We start from the raw sequence: 9,543 nt of genomic DNA, 5'->3' as shown, positions 1-9,543 counted from the left end.
ACCAAAGATAACACTCATGGAGGTAGAGAAACAGAACTTCTAAAACCAATAAATCGTAAAAGTTTTCCAGTCCTCGGATTATTTAAACAAAACCAGATTAACATAACTAGTGGGTGCGGGGTTTGAACTCGTTGACCGGGTTTCACCCGGGCGTAGGTAGTTGCGCTTGCGCGCTCAGTGAATGACCTACACGCTAATTTCATTCCTGCATGCAATGGTATATCATGTACACGCATCTACCACGCTCGTACATTACATGTACGTAGTACTTCCAAGGAACGTGCAGCTCTTGCTAGAAAATTTGGCAGACTTTGGTGATTTTCTCCCTGTTTGGATCTAAATCCCTCCCTCGATGAGCCATTTAACGGGAGTAAGTATTCTAACAATATATGTGCTTCATTGATTTGAGTTTGTCGTTTAGATCGGAGTGTAATTTGGTAGTGTTTTCTATGAAATTATGTTCATTGATGATTGTCGAAATCGTGGAATGTGAACTCGTTGCCAGTAGCGCCGCTGCCCTGCTGCTCTGTATTAGTAAAGTGCACAAAGCTTTGTGCTGATCTTTTACCCTATTCCTAAACTGGATCCCATGTGATTTGAGATGTCTACATTGTATCTTCTGCTGAGTTGTTTTCCAAGTTATAAACCAACTGTTTGTTCTAAATGTTTAATTAATCATTAATGAGGTAGCTGAGAAACGAAACTGAGCTGCTGAGAATCACTGGACTGAGTGCATGCATTTGAAGATTGTGATTTGTACGAACATATCAATCATCGTGTTTAGCCCTATATAATATTGTTTAAAAAAAATGGCTGATTCTGACAATGTTCAGATGTTGTTGAACTTGTGAAGTTAAATTCCATCCTGTGGAATTTGGCATGTTATTGTTAATGTTAATAAATATGTATGGTCAATTGTAGATAGGAAAAGATGTCAAAAATAACCTCCACTTTCTCACAGTAAAATCTGAAAAAAACTAAATTTACCCATTTACCTGTGTGTAATTTATGTAAAATACAGAGAATGAGTGGTAAATGCCAGTGGTGAATACTTACTTTGTGGTTGGTTAGATCATATAGAGCAAGGCTCTATGGTTGGATGTGTATGCTGCCAAGATGCACAGTGTCTTAATCTTCTTCTAAAAAATTTGAAAACTTGTGTTAATCGTTTCCGATAACTTGCCGTAATTCGCCATCACCTCATCTCATTGAGGTAAACTAGATTCTATATTATTTCATGTCAAATGAAAAAGTGGTGGCGCCATACAGAAACTTTGTTATCGTTGCCTCACTGACAGTGACATGAACTTGAGCTAGCACAGCAGGAGTCTGCAGGATTTAGCTTTATTACATTAATACAAATATAAAACTTTAAAAGACAAACCCCAGGGCAAGGGCACTGTCAAGGCATTTTCTCCTTCATGCCATTGGTTAAGGAAAGGCACCCTACGATGAAGGATACCAAGCATTGACATGGGGCATGGAGGCAATCGCCTTCTTTACCTCTGTGAAGTATGAAGAACAAAGTTAGTAAAACTGAGTTGTCTAAATCAGAACTTTGTTTTGTTCTTCCATGTGCTGATTGTTTTTCATCAATAATGAATGACTGAATCATCCAACTGATTCACACTACTACAATACTGAGTGTACATCATCAGAATCTTGAGTCATGGCCAATCAATGGAATGTTGTACATTTATTTTATTTGTTTGATCTATATCAATGCCCGTCCCCTTTCTGGACTTCATCTATTTTGAAACCATGATGATAAAAGTTTTAACTTAAGTCAAAATAAATAATTGATGAAGACGATATTCTATCCAAGCCCCAGGTATGATTTGTTTTTGAAAGGGCAAGGGCATCAATACATTTTCTCCTTGGTAAAGGGCACCTGATAAGGAAAATGTTCATTTCTAACAGCGTTTTCAAGGGCACCAAGGCAATAACCATGGGGCATGGAAGCAATCGCCTTCATTATCTCCACCAAGTGTCAGGCCAGATTAAGGCAAACCTGAAGAAAAAAGCTAGTAAAACTAGAGTTTATTGTGTTTTAATTTTTTCAAAATACCGTCTGCGGTGTTTGGTTCCAAGTGCAAAGAACCCTATTTTATTTTAAGAGAACGAAGGAATGATATGACACTACATGTAGGCAACTAATGGACAACCAGTTCCTGGCAATATCCAGGAAGAAAACATTCACCGTCAAATTTGTTTTTTTTGCTACCATGTTTTCATTGTGGTTCAATTCAGTTGAATTTTCATTTCCTCAAATATGTCATAGGTTACAGTGGCAACCATACTTTTTGCCAAACTACTGTGATAGGATGATTTTGAAAGTTCTAATCAAAAATGGTTCATTGAAGAAATTATATCAGTAGTGTGATTTCGTCAGTGAGAGGGCAAGGCCACTTTACAAATGTATATTTCAAAGAGGACTTCCGAGTTCCATAAAAATTCTTTAATGCCTATATGTGATTATTTTGATGGGGCAGTAAGACAAGGACCAGAGGGGCAGAAATGTAAGGACCAGGGCCCAATTTCATAGAGCTGCTAAGCACACAAATTTGCTAAGCATGAAATGTCCTTGATAAAAACAAGATTACCATCAAAATTTCCATGTGATTTTCAGGATAAACAAACAGCTAAATACAAGTAACAAGCAATTTGCAACAAATGGAAATTTAGTTAGTACTCCTATTTTTATCGAGGAAGAAATTTCATGTTTTGCAAGTTTTTATGCTTAGCAGCTCTATGAAATTGGGACCAGAGCAACAGAGGCAATGGCCTCTGCAGCCTCAGTATTAATTTTCAGCCTTGTAAACATCATTAGATAGTTCTTACCATTAGCTATTTAAGTGGTTTTCTTGTTTTGTATCAAGTTAACTCTGTACTTGGGAGCATTTGGCGCAACCTTGCGAACATTTCAAGAGTCAATGACCTAGGAATAATGTGAACATGATTCACATTCTCGGAAGTGAATCAACATGTAATGTGCACTCTTTACATTGTGAAGGTGTGTGCGTGTGGGTGATACTGGTAGAGATGATTGCACTGCTGAACTGTAAAATGCTTTATTGCACAACAGAAACACAGCGTGTGAGTTTTCAATGGAAGATTACCTGGCATCTGCCTGGGCCAAATTTCATTACATGTAGCTTCAATGCATCAATGTTTTTTTTGTGAGCGATCTCCTGAAAAATATGAATTGATAATTCCTACAAACTACAAGCAGTTCCACATACGTATGCTTTGCAGGGAACTTTTTCGAATTTCTATTAACTTTTGTCGGTGTTCCAGTCCGGGAACTTGTGTAATGGGCTTTGAACTTTGCTCTTGAAGGGGCACAGCATTTATCCTCTGGTAATAAGGGGCACTTCTTTGAGAAATTTTTTCCTCTGGGTGCCCACCAGAAGTAAGTGATTAAGGAAAACTGCCTTGCCCTAAAACAAAAAAGTATCATACCTGCAGCTATTCAGGCCTTGCCCTTCAACTTTTTGTAAAGTAGCCCACCATAACTGTGCACTTTACTTGCCCCCAGATAGTTTTAGTAACCCAGATCTTAAACTTGTTTTGTCATATAATTAATGTATCTTTCGTCACAATAATGGACGAGACCAAATGAAGTTACAACTTAAATCACACTGACACTCAAATGTATAATTTCGTCTTATAAGTAGCCCACAATGCAAGTTGAGAATTGCTGTGTTGTCACTGGTCCGTAGCAGGTTTTTTTTCTAAAGAGAAAATAGAATTAGCTGTTGCAAACAACTTACCAACCAAATGGACCGAGAGTATAAATGCAAAAAATAGTTAATGGCCTGACGTTTCTACCCTAGCAGAGTCTTTCTCGAAGGGAAAGAGCTTTCGAGAAAGACTCTGCTAGGGTCGTAACGTCGGGCCATTAACTATTTTTGCATTTTTTCTAAAGAATGTACGCATATGGGTTGTTATTGTTGTGTTAAGAGGTACATGTAAGCCCTGTTTACATGTACCTGTTTTCCTTTTTTTTTTATAGCAGAAATTTATTAAGCTCTTGTCAACAGTTGAAAATTAGCCCTTCCAGGAAGTTATCTGCTCACCATCAAACAACCCACTCAAAGGATGTACAGTAGGTGCTGTGGCTGTCCGCAACAGGAAGTGTTTGGAAGCAAAGCAAATAAATAACTAGAAATTGAGAGTTTGTGTACAAACTCAGGGTGTTCGGGTGAATGGTCAAATGAGGTCACGTTGTGTACAACATTTGTAGAACATTACAAGAGGTTTCATGTAGTGAAAGAATCTTGTATGTAGCATTTGAGGTTCTCAAGATATGAATTTTCTAGTGTTTAACGTGTTTCTGAGCATAATGACGTCATCAATGACGTCATCATTCCAAAAAAGTTGCGGGTTCATCTACTCATGAAGGTTCATGTTTATGATAAGTTTCAAGTTCATAGTAGTTTAACATTTTGTTCAAAATCGCATGAAGAAAGATGAGGCGAATCCCAGTGTAGTGGAATTTGAATTACGCGCGCCTTCAACGGAGTCTGCATGTGTATACACAACCCGTAATGCCCACAGCCACGCAGTGCTGTTTTGTCGTAGAGCATGGATACAATGTAGGCCTACATGAACTACACGCACACACACCCACACACCCACAATACAATAGTAGCATTCACATACATGAATGGTGATACTATCTGGTTTCTACGCGTAATGAATGGAGGTCAACACAAACGCGCGCTTTTACGACCAGAAGGCAAAATTCAACTGGCATTATGTTTGTGCAAAAGTTTGAGCAGGATAACTGATCTTCAAACTGATATTCAAATTTTGCGAATATGATATATAGTTCTTGAGATATGAACTTTTGAAATTTTGAACTTCCGGTTTCAACCGGAAGTAAAAGTCACATGAGGTCACGTTGTGCACGACTTTTGTAGCTAATTACAAGACCTTTTATATGCACCAAATATCTTGTGTGTGGCATTTGTAGTTCTCAAGATATGAACTCTCCAATTTTTAGCGTTTTTTTTAACGTAATGACGTCATCAATGACGTCATCATTCCAAAAATGTTGCTGTTTCGTCTACTCATTAAGATCAATATATATGGTAAGTTTCAGGTTCATACAAGCTTTAGTTTTTGCGAAAATCGCGCGAGAACGTTCGAGGAGAAGAACCCGCAGAAAAAAAAAAAAAAAAAAAAAAAAAACAGAACAATAACAATAGTTGTTCAGCTGGTGGCCGAACACCTAAAAACATTGCCATTTTTTAACTGGGAAAAAAATGGCAACAATAATTAAAGATAATAATGATAGCTAATTCTTATATAGGCCTAGCACATTACAGAACTGAAAGTATAATTTTTTTTTTGCGCTTTACAAAAACAAAACAAAACACAAGAGTAATAAATTAACATACAATATACACTAAGGTTACAAAGTTGTGTTTTGAACAGTTCAAAGTTCTGTGAGGAACGGATGAAGCTACAATTCAATTCAATTCAATTCAATTCAATTAAAAAAAACTTTAATCATCCTTTGCAGGCAATTACAATAGTAGACCAGCTCTATATAAAAATATTAATAGAAATATACAATATACAATAATTAAAAAATACAAAGATTACTTGACAAAATGACGAGGCAGATTATTTACAAAATGTAGGTAGAGAGTCCCAAAATACTGGATTATTATGAAAGTGTTGGGTTATTTTTCAGGGGTGGGAGGAGGAAGGTGGAAGTTTTGAATCATGGTTGTGGTGGAAGGGTGTAATTATTTTCACGGAAGGGAGGAATTGGTCAGTTAAAATAAAGGGTGGGGTTAGGGTTACACCTGTCAAGAGGTTTTTCCTGCTTACACCCCCTCACAGCAGCTTGCCAAAAGTGCCTTGTCTGTGATCTTTTAAAGCCATTGGACACTTTCGGTAAACAGTGTTGTCCAAGTCCCACACTTCGTGTATCACAACTTGCATATAAAATAACAAACCTGTGAAAATTTAGGCTCAATCGGTCATTGGAGTCGGGAGAAAATAACGTGAAAACCCACTCTTGTTTTTCGCCTGTTTGTCGTGTCACCGTAATTCTTGTTGTCTCGTTTAAGTAGTTTTGTTGTAAATGTATAGTGCCAGTGAGCTCTGGATTTGTGCGTTTCATAAAATTATTTTTTTGTCATTATTAATCGTTGACAAGTCATATTTTGAAAGGTCACAAGTCATATTAAAGAATTGCTATGTTGAACACTCAACTATCATACACAAAATACCATGTACATTAGATCAAAGGGCAAGGATAATTTTTCCTTGTAAAAGGCGCCTCAAAGATAAATGTCAAAATGAACTGGAAAATCTCAGGGGGCACCAAATGGGTTTTCATAACCATGTCATAACCGAGGCAATTGCCCCATGTTGATGTTCCGAGACGAATATTATTTTTGTGACTTGTTTTACTCATTTTTCAAAAACTACCAACAGCTCCTTTTGTGTAGCAATAATTTAAAGGGAAGTTTTAAACTATCGCTACATGCAAATATAAACCGTGTAAGTTTAATGTAAATCTGTTGACATTTATGTTTTGTGTCCTTCAAAGAGTACCCAAATCGTTAAAGATAGTATACTCTGTATGAACTATACATGTTGCAGCAAACTCTTCAGGGCTTGGGTTCACCTGACCTGACCTACTGTACATGTATCCTACATAGCACTGTGGTCGTTCAACCTTACTCAATGGGAGACTTTCAGGACGCTTGGTAGCAGCAGACTTGCCAGGTAAAATCCATTGTTCTCGGTAATGTGCGCATGCTCTGAAACACGTAAACAGTGGCAATTTACCTGGTAAGTCTGCTGCCACCTAGCACCTCAAAGTCTCCCATTGTGAATCACACCAGGGGTCGATTTCACAAAGAGTTAGGACTAGTCCTAACTTGGGACTAGTCCTAGGAGATATTAAAATGGTACGGCTAGTCCTAAGTTAGGTATACAACTCGTCCTAACTAGAGATAAGACTATTTTTAACTCTTTGTGAAATCCACCCCAAATGTGCAACACCATGCAGATTCATGTGCAAGGCCAAGTAAATAAAATACCAGTTGATTCGGGGGTAATTTGAAAAAAAAAAAAAAAAAAAAATCTGGATTTTAAGTAAGTGGTGACTTTAAACTGAAGAATTGGTGGCCAGTTTGAATTAAAATGCTTGGCAGGCACCATTGAAAGAAATATTTAAAAAAATAAAAATTAAAGGCCCTCATTCTCCTCTTTTTGTAAAAATCTGGACCATCAACTGTCACTTCTTTTCACTTGGCCTAATGAATGGTCCCTGGACCGTGACATTTATAAATAATTGTGGGCATCTTAATTGAATTGGATGAGATAGGAACAGCAACAGCTATTTGTATTGAATATTTAAATGGATAACTTTAATATTCATCAGTAACATTATCGTCGGGTAATTTTTGTCAAGTGTCATGTGAACTTGGTGCTTGCTTCACCTAGGATCCCAATAGCTATCATGATTAGTGCTGGGCGAATAGTGAAATTTTGTTATTCGGATACCGCTGGCCAACTATCCGAAATTAACCGGATATTCGAATAGTTTTTTTCGCCGCTAGAGGGCGCTATAAAAAAAATAAAAATAAAAAAATATTTAGAAAAAAAATTTTTTTTGTCGCTAGAGGGCGCTGTTCGTTCGTGAATGAGATCTTCTGGGCGGATTGATATTAGTTTTAGACAGTGTCACTCGGTTCATTCATAAAAATGACCGGATCTAATTTAAAGATGGCGATTTGCTTTTTCTTTTGATCGTGGACGACTCTACGTGAAGGAAAACTTTTGTAATCTTTGAACAAATTACGTCAGAAATGTCATTGTTTTGACTCTTCACGGAGGTGAGCATAGTTAAATACTTAATTTATGCTGTTTTATGCTGTCTTAATAGAAGTTTCATTAGGATTCAGACAAAACATTCATGTCAGTTGTCGCCCGACGTCCGCGGATATTCGGATATTAAAGAATATCCGGTTACTTGGTTGTAATTACAGAACTATCCGGTTTATAAATAGCTATTCGCGCCCTATGCGGATATCCGGTTAAGAAAAAAAAGGCATTCGCGGTTACGGATAGGAAAACCTATTCGCCATTAACCGGATATTCGAATTATTCGCCCAGGCCTAATCATGATGTATTGTATTTATCTGTCGTATTACAACGATCCTATTACTAGTACAATTTACAAGGTAGCCTACTTTGTTGACATCAACATGCAGTGTACATTACCAATCATGATATGTGCATACCATGGAATAAGGAAATAAGAATTGTACATCCTATACAATTCTTAGTGCACACTATACTGGATTAGATGCCTCCAGACCATTCAACCCCATGGTCTGAACATCCAAGAAGGAAACGACTAATAAACCTTTTGTTTTGCCGTCTCCTTTTTCCCTATAGCCTTTAGCCTGAGCCTCATTCACTAATTAATTACTTTTTTACCCCACCTCCCCACCCTTGATGTTGTCCTTTGTGTTTCCATCTTCTTGCTTGTGGTCAAGCCAGTTCCTTCCCTTCAACCCCCCCCCCCCTTTTTGTCCCCCTATTCATGGTTTACCCCCTTTGTTGTGTTGTCATTTAGCCTTCGAAAAAGACTCTGCTAGGGTCGAAACGTCAGACCATTAACTATTTTTTGCATTTATACTCTCGGTCCATTTGGTTGGTAAGTTGTTTGCAACAGCTAATTCTATTTTCTGCACACTATACACTTACATGGTTACACATGTATTTCCAGGCCTGGAATTACATGGAGGCCATTGCCTTCAAGCCCTTCCATTACCCTTGATCCAAATTCATATATTCAGACAAGCAAAACCAAAATGCATTTCACTGTAAAAATACTTTTTGTTTTGTTTACAAGTGACAATAAAACATTTAATAATAATTAAAGCGAAGTGCACAGGATACAGGATACCAGACACAGATGGTATACAACCGACGTGAGTGGTTTTAGTCGGTACAGTAGGCCCTACCCTTATTCTGGTATAGTATAATTTTTTTGTGGTCCGCTATTTTTTGGGTGCTTAGCAGCTCTATGAAGTTGGGTCCTGGTTTTATTTCCTTTGAATTTTTAGAATTGGCATGATGATAGTGTGAATTGGCCTGCATACTAATCGCAAACCTGGTATGCAATGACATGTGATGTTGCCTGCATTGTGGATCATCATACTGTAGTATGTACCTGTACGTACAATGTACACTGTACTGTTTTAAAACAACCCTGAAGGTCATTTGAGGTGGCACCCATGTTGGGCTGAACTTCTGACCCAGATCTCGGACAGTTCAATAACAAACTCGAGGGGGGATTTTTCATCATTCTTCTTTGTTTGCCCCTCAAACTCCAAGCTAATATTGTTTAAAACATGTATGGAGAATTACACCATGTCTTTAAAGAGAAAGGAACAGCAATAAAAACCATTGTGTTTGTTTTATTTTTTCTTTGTTTGCCCCTCAAATTCTTAGCTAAATAAGTCAAATTAATATCGAGTATTACACCATGTTTTTAAAAAGAAA

The 9,543-nt window shown here is 37.4% G+C and overlaps 1 protein-coding gene across 1 annotated transcript in view; it reads left to right on the top strand.

Annotated features, from left to right (window-relative positions):
• The first annotated feature begins 226 nt into the window (after window positions 1-226).
• Window positions 227-9,543, top strand: part of LOC139950179 (protein tyrosine phosphatase type IVA 1-like) — a 30,506-nt gene continuing 21,189 nt past the window's right edge. The window contains exon 1 of the mRNA XM_071948816.1: window positions 227-370. The gene's annotated coding sequence lies outside the window, so the exon portion shown is untranslated. The remainder of the gene's footprint in view (window positions 371-9,543) is intronic.

The sequence above is a fragment of the Asterias amurensis genome, chromosome 17 (assembly GCF_032118995.1).
Source record: "Asterias amurensis chromosome 17, ASM3211899v1".
NCBI classification, from domain to species: Eukaryota; Metazoa; Echinodermata; class Asteroidea; order Forcipulatida; family Asteriidae; genus Asterias; species Asterias amurensis.
The sequence above is the reverse complement of the archived record's forward strand: the minus strand, read 5'-3'. Positions and strand labels throughout refer to the sequence as shown.